A 14497-nucleotide genomic window follows, 5' to 3' on the forward strand; every position below is an offset into this window, starting at 1 on the left:
ATCTACCAACAGCTTGTGGTTGAAGATCAACAATGTGAGAAAGGTGTTGATTTATCGTAGGACTGGCAATCAATGAATCATATATTTGGGGCTCGTTGAATCCGTAAGACTTAGAAGCAAAATACTAGTAAGTACTCAAAAAGCAGTTTACTTCAGATTTGAAAACTAAGAAAAATCTGAGTCAACTAAGAAAAAGATCTAAAATCAAAAAGATTTGAATAACATTTTAATACATGTGAGAGATAATAACATTTAAATCCTCAAATCACATTTTCAGATTCGAATAACCTAAAACGTATACAAGAAAGTACTCATTCTATATAATAAAAAAATAAATAGAAATCAGTTTTACATGCATATAATACCAGTCTCTATGGAAAGAATTTATATCACTATTTTGAAACTACCACCAAGCATGAGTCTCGGACTCGTCTCGAACCGTCTCTGCTGATAAGTTCAAGACGAGTAGATTCACATCTGCAGAGAAATTAATATTTCTTTTTGGAAATGCATGAACTTAGGAAACTCGTGCAACTTATTAATGTTGTGAATTAATGTGTTCAATCCTTAATGAATTATTTGTTCAAAAACTTATTAATATTGTGAACTCATGAGTTGAAAACATAATTGGTTGACTTGTTGAAAACATTATTGGTATCATGATCTTGTTTATTGATTATATAATTGAATCCTTGAAGGTATGATGAAATATCTGGTTGTATGTTATCTTTGATGGTTTGATATTTCTTCGCATCTTTTGAGAATGAGAATGTATTTTATTGAGATGCCATCTCACCCCAATTGACATTTACAGAATTTGAAAGTGGAAACTAAGAAGTTAGCTTATATATTGCATGAAATGAAATGAAATTTGAATTATTATGTTTGTTGAAAATGTTGTTAAAGACGATTAACGAAATCAATATTTTGATTATTATATATAAAGTTCAATTATGTTTGGTGGAATAAATAAATTAGACGAAAAAAACATATAAGCATTCGTCTTTCTGACCCGTAATGCTTTGAGTTTGCATATCCATATGGGTTTGATCCTGGTCCAAAACTCGGGTTGTTACATAATAATTAAGTGAAAAAGCGGGGGTCTAACAACCACACCCAATATTTCGTTCGACAATCTGAAAGGAAAAACTCCAATACACTTTCAAGAGAATCAACTAGACAGTTAGACTCAATCTATAGTTTCACAATGTAATCAGCAAATCAAACAGATCAAATCCGTGAGCCTGATTATTATGTGAAACAACTTGAACGGTACCACATACTAATGTTCAAGTGTCAATCAATTTATATCAACAACCAAAGGTTGGATTATCTAATTGATTAAACTACGCACAACCTGTGATATTTATACTATATAACAAAATATAATGCGAAAAAGAAATAACACAGACACCAGAAATTTTGTTAACGAGGAAACCGCAAATGCAGAAAACCCCGGGGACCTAGTCCAGTTTTGAACACCACACTGTATTAAGCCGCTACATACACTATCCTGCTACCAATGAACTTCGGACTGGAATGTAGTTGATCCCGAACCAATATCACACTGATGAAGGTACAGTTGCCCTCCTTACGTCTCTGAACCCCAGCAGGATTCTATGCACTTGATTCCCTTAACTGATATCACCCACAATTAAGAGTTGCTAAGACCCAAAGTCGAAGACTTGATAAACAAATCTATCTAACACAGAAAATTCTATTGATATACCTATGAGTTTTGTCCCATCTTATCATAAATCAAGGTGCAGGGGAACCAATTGATAATCCGGACTTATATTCCCGAAGAACAGCCTAGTATTATCAATCACCTCACAATAATCTTAATCGTATGGAAGCGAAATAAGATATTATGGAATCCCAAACGATGAGACGAAGATGTTTGTAAGCAAATCTTAAAAAAGATAATACTCAATCATGATAGTTGAAGTAAGATCACAACACGCAACTACAGAGAAAATAGTTGGGTACACACACTATAGTTCCCAAACTTCAACTGAGTTCTCCAGTACGCATACGTGTACGCATACCAAGGCTCCCGGACTTTACCTGACCTCGCCAGTACGCATACGGGTATGCATACTATATCGGTCTTGGATCAACATATATGCAAGTACGTATACTATGTTCATAATCCAATTATGGTTAAGTGTTCTAAACTTTATTTTAATCATTAAAACATTCTTAGAGAATGACAATAGTTGTTTTCACGAACTATTAGCATCAAAGCAATTTTCAATTTATTTAAATAATCATTACAAAACATTCCACGTCTACATCGAATGATTGTATCACACAAATCATGAAAGATGTTACTCGGCAATTTTCACATGATCATCTTTTGGCCTTCGTCAAGAATATAAGATGAACTTGGTTGAAGCAAAAGATTACCAACATATATTTCGAGAAATATGTTAACGAGTTAAACTCAGCTCGAAATATCAAATGTGTATAATCGAATACTATATAGTTATACGACTTTTTTCTCAAAATAGGAGACATAGTAGAAATAGACTTTCCGAGTGATAGATGAGTTTCAGTCTCCACATACCTTTTGTTGATGAAGTTCCACAAGCTTTCCTTAGTAGTTATTCGTCTTCAATTGATGAACGTCGTGAAGTCTAACGCTCAACTACACAATCTATCCTAGTCTGAAACATAGATATAAGTAGACTAGAAATCAAGACTTATAGTTTTGATCACTAACATAGGCAAACAAGCTTGAGATAGAAAGGCTTGCGATTTTGACCGAGCAGTGCTCTAACAATCTCCCCCTTTGTCATTTTTAGTGACAAAACCATCAATACGTATGGATTACAAAATAAATAAACTTTGTAGCTTCTCATCCAAATGCTTGATCTCCTTGGTTCTTCAACATTACTCGAAATCTTCGTTACTTCCAAGTACTCCAGTGATTCTGAACGTGTTCAACTCAGCGTCAAAGTTGTTGAATATCCATATCAATAACAATGAGAAAACAATTGCTCTCGATCATTGTTATACAATGTCATAGTATTATTACATAACATCAAAGTTCAATTGTTCCACAACTTTGACAGCAATACTATGGTGATATGTATCGCTCCCCCTTAGTCAATACTTCATCTCACAATGAAAACCACTCCCCCTTACATAATGATCCGTAAACCATACGTATTTGTAGTGTGAACTACACATTAATTCTCCCCCCTTTTGTCAATATAAATTGGCAAAGGTACGAAAACTAGTGGGATCCTAATGAAATTTTCATACAGATACTTCATGACCAAAAGAGAAAATACAAACCTGGTTTCGATGATTTCACATAGTCGAAACTTAGTGTACTCGATCATCAAAAAGTTTTAAAAAAAGATACAAGAAAACTCCTATAATATTCCACAGCCGCACTCCCCAGAAAGATATGGCAATCCATAAAATGTCATTCCCGAAAGAACAACAAGAGCGACCTTACTTTTACAAGAAAATAAGGATTTCTTTGGACATAATAAAATCACGTGAAACATGAATTTGTATTCAAAAATCTCAATTGAATTAACCACAAAGGAAACGATCAATTCAATTGGCCATGCTCAACATAACAAAACTTACGGAGCAACACAGTATATTCACAAGAATGTGGATCAGGGAAGGACCAATATTGCGGAATAAACAAAGATTCATTTTATTTTTCATCACTATTTGCATAGAGACATGTAATAGACTTAATCTTTGCAAACAAAAGCTCATTCTATCTTCCATCAGTATTTGCATAATGACACAATAGGCTTAACTTTTGTTGTCAAAACTTCATTCTATCTTTTATCAACATTTTCATATCGACATATAATAGAGTTAACTTTTGAACCAAGATATGGGACAATCATAGTTCACGGATGCAAAAAAACATATCCCATAACTATTTGCAATATATAAAACATAAATATTAATACTACAAAAATCATCTTCGAAATAAACTTTAGAATTTAAATAAATAAATAAATCTAAAAACATTGCAAGATGAAAACCGTTGGCAATATCTATGTGTACTCACAATAATTGCTATTCCAAATCCTAGTTATCCTTCTTAAAACACAAGAATATATTCTCATAAGAAGTTTCCTAGACAAACATTAAAAACCAAACATATCTAAAGACAAAACCGATCATAGGATAAAATCAGAGATGATGTTCGAAAACTCCACGGGTTACAAGACCATTAAGCTTGTGACTGACAGCATCAACTGCTTCTTCGGAGAAGGAATTCTTATTAAGACGATCCTTAACATGTGTCTTCATGAGAGCAATGTCAGAGTTAAGATTTTTCAACTCGGTTATCAACACATCGAGATCTTTCATAGTATTAACAAGCAGCAGTTTTGCATCGTTAAACTGATCAAATAAAATCTTGAACAACTTCAGTATAAATCTCTTCATCGTCCTCAATATATGAATAAATATCAGGCAATTGAGAAGAGGTGTCATCAACTTCTACAAGTGTATTTTTATTCTCCTCGTTGAGTTCGAAACCAAGACCTTTATCAAGAAAACCTTTTGCAAAACTACAAGTGTCATAAGGAGAAGTCATTCTTGACAAGAGAAATAACCTGGAGTATGTGTACTCACCTAGAAAAGGTTAGTTATTTAAAGGGTTTCTCAGGGAAACAAATTTCAGGGTTTCCAAAGTTGGTTCGTGACAAATAACATGGGTACTCATACGAACACAGACTTGACCCACAGCGGAAAATACCGAAGTAAAAAAAACATAAAACAAGAAAACTTTTTATACGGCACTGCTTTTGCTACGTGAATAATTTCACAACTTTTAGCTCAATAAATTTCACATTCTCACTAGAGAAAAAATTTAGAGCATAAGAGTAGCATTTTTCATGACAAGATTTCAAAGAAATCAAAAATCAAATGCTCGGCAAAACAAAAGAACAAATACTTATGAGAACATGTTTGTGAATGATAATCCAGCTAAGAACGATAAGGAAATAGCTAGAGAATCAGAAAACACTTTGCCATCAAGTATACATGATCATACCTCACTCAACTAGGAATTTTTGTGAGTGAGACTTCAACCTTGTAATTAATTAGCACAAGTATGAGCCTTGAGCTCATCAAATGAATGTCGTTTTCGGTTAAACCTCTTTCTCATAATCTTTGGAGGGAAACCGTTTCGATACGAAAAGTTATCATAAAACTTACTATCATCAAACTATGATGCATAGTGTGGATTCTTACCTGAAGAATTTTGACAAGAGGGAATTGACATCATGTTGATGATCTCTTTATAACCTTCAATTATAAGATTTATGTTGTTTTCCATATCTCTAGTTTTGCTTCCTTCTTCTGGTACCTTTTTCACATCAAGAACAACATTATCTCCCCTTTTATCTGAAGAAGATCCCTCAGTTCTTCTATGACGATTTGTGTTAATAAGACTGTTACGTGCTTGAACATTTGAGGTACACACTGAACTGGCTTTCCTGGTGGGATACACAGGGTGAGTACTAAAACAAATTGGTTTATACATACGGATGTGAGTTACACCTTTGAGAATTAAATCTAAGGTGTGTTGAAGACGAAAAATAGAATAGTCATTCAACTTAGATTTCCTCTTTTGCTCAACATGTCCTTTTGATTCACAAAAGAGACACACTTTCTGATCACCTGAGTGATTAGAAAGAACAGACTTAACACCATCGTTGGGATATTTCTTCCTTCCATGTGATGTGGGTATTCCTTGATTAGAGGAAGACACAAGCACATCTTCTCCAATAGGAAGGGATTTCGATATTACTTCTGGAATTGAACTTCTTACAGTTGAGTCAAAGTAGTTGGTATAGTGGACTCTTTGGAATAACTTTGAATAGCGAGCTTACTCAAAAGGCGTTCAATTTCCAAAGCATCCTCTTTGAGTTTTTCCTCAAGAAGAGTTCGTGAAGAACAGACTGAGGAGTTTTCCCCTCGAAGGACTTTTAATTGAGAGTTAAGATCGTTTATCATACCAACAAGAACATTGAATTTGTGCTTCAACCGAATGACTTTATCAACCTGTATTCTAATTAATTTTAGAATCACTGTACTCTCCTTGGATGCTTCCCTTTCTAGTTCAGAGTCACACTCATTAGTAAGGTAATCCGGGTAACACTTGTCAATGCAAGTCTGTTTCGTTGGAATACTTGGTTCATATATATTCGAGATTGATAAATATTTCTCTTTAATAGATTTCATACAAACATAACTTTTGTTTCTAGTGATGCGTTTATCAGAGATATCATCTCTGTCCATATTCAGATCGCTATAAATACAGACTAATAAGGTCTTAAACGTGTTTTCCTTCTCGGGGGTCTAACAACCATACCCAATATTTCTTTCGGAAATCTGAAAGGACAAACTCCAATATACTTTCAAGAGAATCAACTAGACAGTTAGAATCAATCTATAGAAAAGTATATCAAGGAGTTATATCTCTCTTTCACAATGTAATCAACAAATCAAAAAAATCAAATCCGTGAGCCTGATTATTGAACGGTACCACAAACCAATGTTCAAGTGTCAATCAATTTATATCATCAACCAAAGTTTGTATTATCTAATTGATTGAACTATGCTCAACCTGTGATATTTCTATTATATAACAAAATATAATGCGGAAAAGAAATAACACAGACACCGGAAATTTTGTTAACGAGGAAACCGCAAATGCAGAAAAACCCCGGAACCTAGTCCACCTTTGAACACCACACTGTATCAAGCCTCTACAGACACTAGCCTACTATCAATGAACTTCGGACTGGAATGTAGTTGATCCCTAACCAATCTCACACCGATCAAGGTACAGTTGTGCTCCTTACGTCTCTGAACCCCAGCAGGATTCTACGCACTTGATTCCCTTAGCTAATCTCACCCACAACTAAGAGTTGCTACGATCCAAAGTCGAATACTTGATAAACAAATCTGTCTCACACAGAAAATTCTATTGATATAGATAAATCTGTCTCCCACAGAAATACCTATGAGTTTTGTTCCGTCTCACACTTATTTATATGAACACTTCCAAAGTCGAAGTTAGCCATATAAACACTTCCATATCAACCTTATTCAAATGACTAGTTCAAATGACTCAAATGAAACTAGTTGTAGAGTTGTTCAATTGTTATATTCTCATAGAAGTATACAATAACACAATTGAAGCAAAATCGGTTTGATTCACTCGAATCAATTCATGGACATCATATCCACGGTTTGAAAAGATTGCATTCCTTATTATATAAATGTATATGTTCATGGAACAACCCATTCTAGAACTTTAACCCACTCAAGTATGCAAACAGGTACGCATACTTAAGTAGCCGGACCTGGATTGTGTCTTATCGTACGCGTACGAGTACACATACTACGACACATCCAAAACAACAGTTGAAATCAGTACGCGTACGGGTACACACACTATAGTTCCCAGACTTCAATTGATTTCTCAAGTACGCGTACGGGTACGCATATCAAGGCTCCCGGACTTTACCTGACCTCGCCAGTACGCAAACGTGTATGCATACTATACCGTTCTTGGATCAACATATATGCAAGTACGCGTACTATGTTCATAATCCAATTATGGTTAAGTTTTATAAAATCTATTTCAATCATTGAAACATTCTTAGAGGATGACAATAGTTGTTTTCACGAACTATTAACATCAAAGCAATTTTCAAATTATTGAAATAATCATTACAAAATATTCCAAGTATACATCAAATGGCTGTATCACACAAATCATGAAAGATGTTACTCGGAAATTTTCACATGATCATCTTTTGACTTTCATCAAGAATATAAGATGAACTTGGTTGAAACAAAAGCTTACCAACACATCCAACACATATTTCGAGAAATATGTAAGCGAGTTAAACTCAGGTCGGAATATCAAACGTTTATAATTGAATACTATATAGTTATACGACTTTTGTCCCAATATAGGAGATATAGTAGAAATAGTCTTTCCAAGTGATAAATGAGTTTCAGTCTCCATATAGCTTTTGTTGATGAAGTTCCACAAGCTCTCCTTAGTAGTTCTTCGTCTTCAATTGATGAACGTCGTGAAGTCTAATGCTCAACTACACAATCTATCCTAGTCCGAGACATAGCAATAAGTTGACTAGAAGTAGTTTTGATCACTAACATTGACAAACAAGCTTGGTATAACAACGATTGTGAGTTTGACCGAGCAGTGCTCTAACAATAAGTAATGTAAAATCCTAACCTTGCAAGTCGATTTTCGAGGTTATAATACTTTCCCACGAGGTCTCAAGTCAATGTGTGATGCAATTAGTTACTACAAGGCTAACACTGAGATACTAATAGACACATTTAACTCACTTATATGGAATGTATAGACATGTGGGTTCACTTCCTTGGTCACAGTTTGTGGGATGTTTTCGCAAAGATTCTCGAAAAGAACCATATTGTTACGTCTCTTTCAAGTGGGTTCGGATCAGGTGGTGAAAGATTTATCACATTATTTCTTTTATCACAGGGATTTTGTCTTAGAAGCCGCCAAAAGGTTGAAAAACTATACAAGTAGACTCAAGCATATTTGAGGCTAAAATTAGGATTTTGTGATGCATCTTATGTTTAGGATCTTGCTTCAGCAGTACTCGTTATTATTATTTGTAAGTTATAAAAATTGATGCGTATTGCGATTGATGAGTATAAATTATCATTAAATGGACGATAAATCTTATTGATGTTTGCGATTGATTGTCTGTTACCAAAATTCCATCTTAAATATACTTATTATTACCTTGGACTTTTGATGAGTTACGAATGAAATTCTAAGAAGTATAAGCATTTCTCAAAATTCATGATAGCTAGTATCTTGGGGATTAAGCTAAAGGAAGAAATTGTTTGTTCCTAATATTCTTTTATTTGGCTATTCCAGATAGATAAAACCCTCAGTAAGAAAAAAAAATTATTGGTTAGATCCATAAGTATAAAGAGTGATTCGAATCCAAAATGTGCAATGACTAGAAAATTTTGGACCACATAATAAATATCTACCTCAAAAAACCTATATCAAATGAAAGATGCTAAGATTTGTAAAACTATTCCCTCCAAATCAGAACCTTTCTTAAATTAAGTGGCATTTTTGTTAAGTGGCCATATAAGTACACCTAGTATTAACAGTTCATTTTTTAGATTCTTCTGCTATATTGTCTAACATTTTCAAGAGAAACTAGAAAAAACATATCCTATTATGGGCCCAACTTGTGTCACCATGCACACATCATTGTTCCTTTTTATAGAATGGGGAAGATTTTATTAGGAAAAAAGTATTGTACAAAAGTTATACTATCTAATATATAGAAGAAGCAGAGAAAATAAACATTACGGGAAAAAGAAATCACAATTTAAAACCGAAATGAAAATATTAATATGTAAAAGATAACTGTCTACTTAAAACCAAGTGGGTAAAAAAGATATAGCTTATCAAATGAAACCTTTGTCTGTTTTAAAGAGCATGGTTCTTTTCGGAAACACGTTCCCAAAAGACCGTAAATCACTAGTAGATGTGACCCATCTCTACATGCTGTTACAGTGTTCAATAAAGTCGACTATAAAAGTGTTGGAAAAATGAGTACTCAGATGATGAAATTCAGAGAATAGAAACGAATGTTGTATCACTTGACTTCAAGGAATTGCGATTATTTTCAACAATTATTTCGACCCTTCTCAAATAATTGGTGAGTATAATCGGTCAGCAAAATATTGCTTTTAGGATACAATGAAGCCCTAACAATGTTATTGGATTCAAAGGTTGTACTCCTTTGACCCAACCAAGAACACACAGGAATATGATTCGTAGATGCTTAGAGAGAAAGAGATTTTCATGTTTTGAAATGGGCGAAAGCCTTCACTATTTAAAGAGGAATTCATTTCTTTTGAAGATGACTTTTTATCTCCAACAGACGCTTTCAACATGCATTCATTAATGGCATCTCTTGGAGAGAAACCATATGGAAGAGAAGCGTCGATAGAAATTTCTGAAAACCGAAATAGGTTTTCAAATTCAAAACCAGAAAAACATTCTTCAACCACAGCAAAAAGGAACAGTGGATTTTTTTATGACGACCCATAAAATCTTGCCTCTAACATAATGCCCGACAGGTCGACACTCCCCGATGTACAACTCTGATGCGAAAACCAGGTCATAAAGCTTCATTAGCTCATCATGCAGAACCCCATCGATTTCGATTTCATCTTGTCTCAGATTTTCTCTAAAAAAAAGGGAAAAAAGAATTATATATTTTTTTAGTTATAATTTCTAAAAATAATTTATTAAGATTAAATTAAGATACTATTAAGAATATTTCCAAGCATGCTTCGCAAGCATGACTCTTTTTTTTTGTTAAGGGTGCAAAGCCTTAACGGCCATGGATGATGCTTATTTAATGTTGAATATAGGTCTCTGAAAAATCTTGTTCAGTTTGGTGGTTCTTAAGAGCATCTCGGAGATGCTCTAATTTTCTCTGGAGATGCTCTAATTTTCTATAAGAATTCCTTAACTCGGCATTGAATTCACACCACTCCATGGATGCAAACCCGTTAAATGCTAGACTGGATGCAGATGATGCTGAAACTATGTAATCCACACCATGCTCACCGATACCGAGTTTCATGCTGTCTTCCGGTCCCATTGGGCCCAATGTTGAATGTTTAGCTTTGTCCCCAACTAAAAGGCCCAAGACTACCACACCAGTAGGCAGTAGTACAGTTTGGTAAAAACCAGTCAAAGTCACTTGAAACTTGAAAGGCCAAGCTGATGCTCATAGGTAGTCCACAAATATTTGGTCATAATTTATCCATCCTGCCAGTGGTTTCTAAGATGAAAAACAATTTGGATGTGGTGCCAGGGAATGGTGCACGAGCTCTGTAACTTATATTACTGGCAGAGAAAACAATTGGCCCAACCAGTTCATTTTGTCGTTTGATAATCAGACCTACCATTTTTTCCATCTCAATTGGTGAGTGATTATATTGAAAGCATGCATGTCATATATCTATGTGATGCTATTCTAATCGTGTTGCGGTTTTCTCTTATTTACCCGCCTACGGCAAATTCCAGCATTGCAAGAATCCAGAATGTCCAAGTCGAATAAGATTCTTTTTTCTCAGTCTGTGTACCCTCCCTATGGCAAGATCAAACACTTTAACATTTCCGCACTGTTTATCAAGAAAAAAACAAGCAATTTTTCATATCCCCACATGGCCACAACCCCAAAGCTAGCCTAAAGCAAGCAAGACATTATTGTCCTTAAATAGTAAAAATGCGCAGTAGACTAGATTCTACCGATGGGGGGGAAAGAATAGAGATTTGTAGGGTAAAAAAAGATCTCCTCAAAGCCAATAATGTAACCATGAATTATATATTTAAATCTTTTAAAATATAAGATATAATTATTATCATCTTTTAAAAGAACCAACGAAGAAGGACATACACAAATTGGAATAAAACAGGACGGTCGTTAAGATGATCATGGGAGACCGGAGTACGGTTTCTCATGTGTTTGTAGACCCAACCAAAGCTATCAACAGTAGTATTTCAATCTAGATCCTTTGGCTCAAGCCAAGACCCTTCCCTATAGCAGCCTATACTCGCTGGTCATTGCAGCGTATGATCGATCATTTAAGAGGAAAGATCTGTCATTTATATTTCGGGTGGATATTGGAGAATATCTAAAGATTTAAAGGCCTAGACAGACAATATAACACTTACATTTTGTTTGTTTGCAGTTGACTCGACGTCAGCAATTAGACTGTTTGTTTTCTATGTTGATTCAGATCTGACTCGCCTCTGACTCAGACCTAATCTCTGACTCGGACCCGTTTGAGTCAGATAACAAAATACCCCTGACTCATGGGGTCAAACCACTGACTCACATATTTTTGAGTCAGTTGAGTCAGATCTGACTCAAGTCACGTGATTTCATTCAGATCCAAATGACTTAGATCCAGACGACTCAGATGAGTCAGGAGTAAACAAACAAGGTGTTAGTCTTATGGTCTTCAAATCTAGCATCTAAAATGAAAGTCCACATCAACTAAGACATCCACTCAAGTCTTATGGTCATTCCAATCTATCATCTAGATGCGTTGAACCATCCTATAAATTATAGAATTTGGTCGTGCTAAATGGAACAGTGCAACTATCTCAGCCGTCTGATAAAAAGATAAAACAATCTCGGTGAACCATTCCGCGATAAATAGAATTTTGATTGCGTTGAATGAAACAACGCAACTATCTGTCAACTAGTTAGCATTCGAGATATATCTGGAAAGAGAAATAAAAGAGAAGAATAGGCAACATTTTCTATCTAATCTAGAAGCAAAACTAGCACCATAAAACTTAGCCTAAACATCACCACGCTGAACGGTGATAAAAGCATCGTTCATACTAATTAGGACAAGCCGATGACAATTCTGAAGTTCTGAAATTTAGAGCAGCCATGTGGATGGACAAATATATTAGTTCTTCGCCATAAACTTGACTGGTCGGCCGTTCTCTTGCCGCCAACGGCTAACATCATAAAAGAAAACAAATAACACATCTAGATATGAACATGAACGACCAGGTATATCCAGAAATGAGTCTTATCTAGTATAAAATAGAGGTCGCACAAACAAGTTTCACACTGTCGCATACGGTGGTACTTCTGTGTCCTGTTGCATCCGTGTCTTTTGACGTTTAATCATGTATCATTTGCCAAGCTACCCACAAGTGCACACATGACTGCAGGCAACATGTGATGAAATAATCTCAGAAGCATATCGACGCCCCTTTATGTGTCCTTTGTTTTGTTTATCTCTTTTTTATCATCTTTTAGCGACTGTTCATCTTTGGTGAGTGTTTCTCTATGTACTTTTTGGTGCCTCTTCGACACTATCGTTTGAATGCATTTGCGATTTGCCTCTTCGGAAACAACATCAGCCGTGTCTGAGAGATTTCATAAAGTTTTACCATGCAGCTGTCAAAAGAGATTAGGCACAATACGTCTTCTTCACAAATCTAACATAAAGCAATCTCAATCTTTTTTCTTCAACGACATCAACGTACAAAAAACTGGTGACCCATTTACACCACCATTATACCAACAGCATACCACTATTTATATTTGTCAAACTAAGGGACGCCCTTTTACACCATATTTCTTGTTCTCCATCTCATCATAAACTTTCTTGATAATGACTTAACATGAAAACATGAACATCCCTCCCAACAACATAAATATGTAAGCAGTGCTAGCTTTAATTAATTTAGTGGTATTGGTTGACAGGGGAGAGACCTCCCTTTCACTCCCCCACAGAATATATATATTCATCATCTCACTCACTCAACAAATCTTGAAATTAATCAAGAAACCCTAAACATATACTCTTGTCCCCTAAGTAAATCTTAGACAAAAGTAAACATCACTAATAGCAGTATACACGCTTATAATTTGGATTAATTTATTTAAGAGTGGTGTTAATTATCTCTATCGTTTTTAATGAAATCTGATGTATCTATAGCTTCACTGAGTGTGTTAGAGTCTATAGATAAACTAAAATTATGGGCATAATCTACTTGCAATAATGTTGACTAGTTAGGTCAGTCTTTTCATAATTATTTACAATTGATGTTTGATTCTATGTTATATCAAATTGCCTTCGTTTTTAGAAAAGATGTACTATCATTTTTCGTTTCAGGAAATGGGCTATATAGCCAAAAACACAAGTTTTCTGGGCCATATGAACTGGTAGAAGTTTCGTCTGGGTCAAATGGACAGTTCAACTTTTTAATTGAAACTGATCCAATTACCCTTTTGTAACTGCACGTTCTCCGTCTCCTCAACAAAACCACGTTCTCCTTCTCTCTTCAGATGAAAACCGCCAACATCCTTCTTCTTCATCTTCTCACAAACTAGAAGAGGAACAAATTCGTCCATTGTTTCCCTAAACCAAAAACCATCAGAAATCGATTTCCTCCACCGTCTCCTAACCATCAACAGTAGCAGATTCATCAGAAACCATCCGAAAATCAGTTTCCTGCAATACTTGTTATGCATAACTGGTTATGCAGTAAAAGCAACTATGCATAACTGCGTAGCTTATTATGCATAACTGCTTATGCAATAAAAGCAACTATGCATAACTGCGTAGCTTATTATGCATAACTGGTTATGCAGTAAATGCAAACATGGTGAACTGCATAACTTATTATCTATCCTGCATGTTGCTTGTTATGCATATATATCCTGCATGTTGCTTCAGAAAAAAAATTCTTACTCAAAATTAAAATATCAAATCAACAACAACAAAGATCAAATTTAAAAAATCAAATCATATCTATCCTGCATAACATCTTAGGCAGATCCAAAATTAACTGCATGATTTGTTATGCATTGTTTAGAGTATGTGCATAACTTGTTATGCATAACTGGTTATGCAGTAAAAACAG

Source organism: Papaver somniferum, chromosome 3, assembly GCF_003573695.1.
Source record: "Papaver somniferum cultivar HN1 chromosome 3, ASM357369v1, whole genome shotgun sequence".
Taxonomy (NCBI): Eukaryota; Viridiplantae; Streptophyta; class Magnoliopsida; order Ranunculales; family Papaveraceae; genus Papaver; species Papaver somniferum.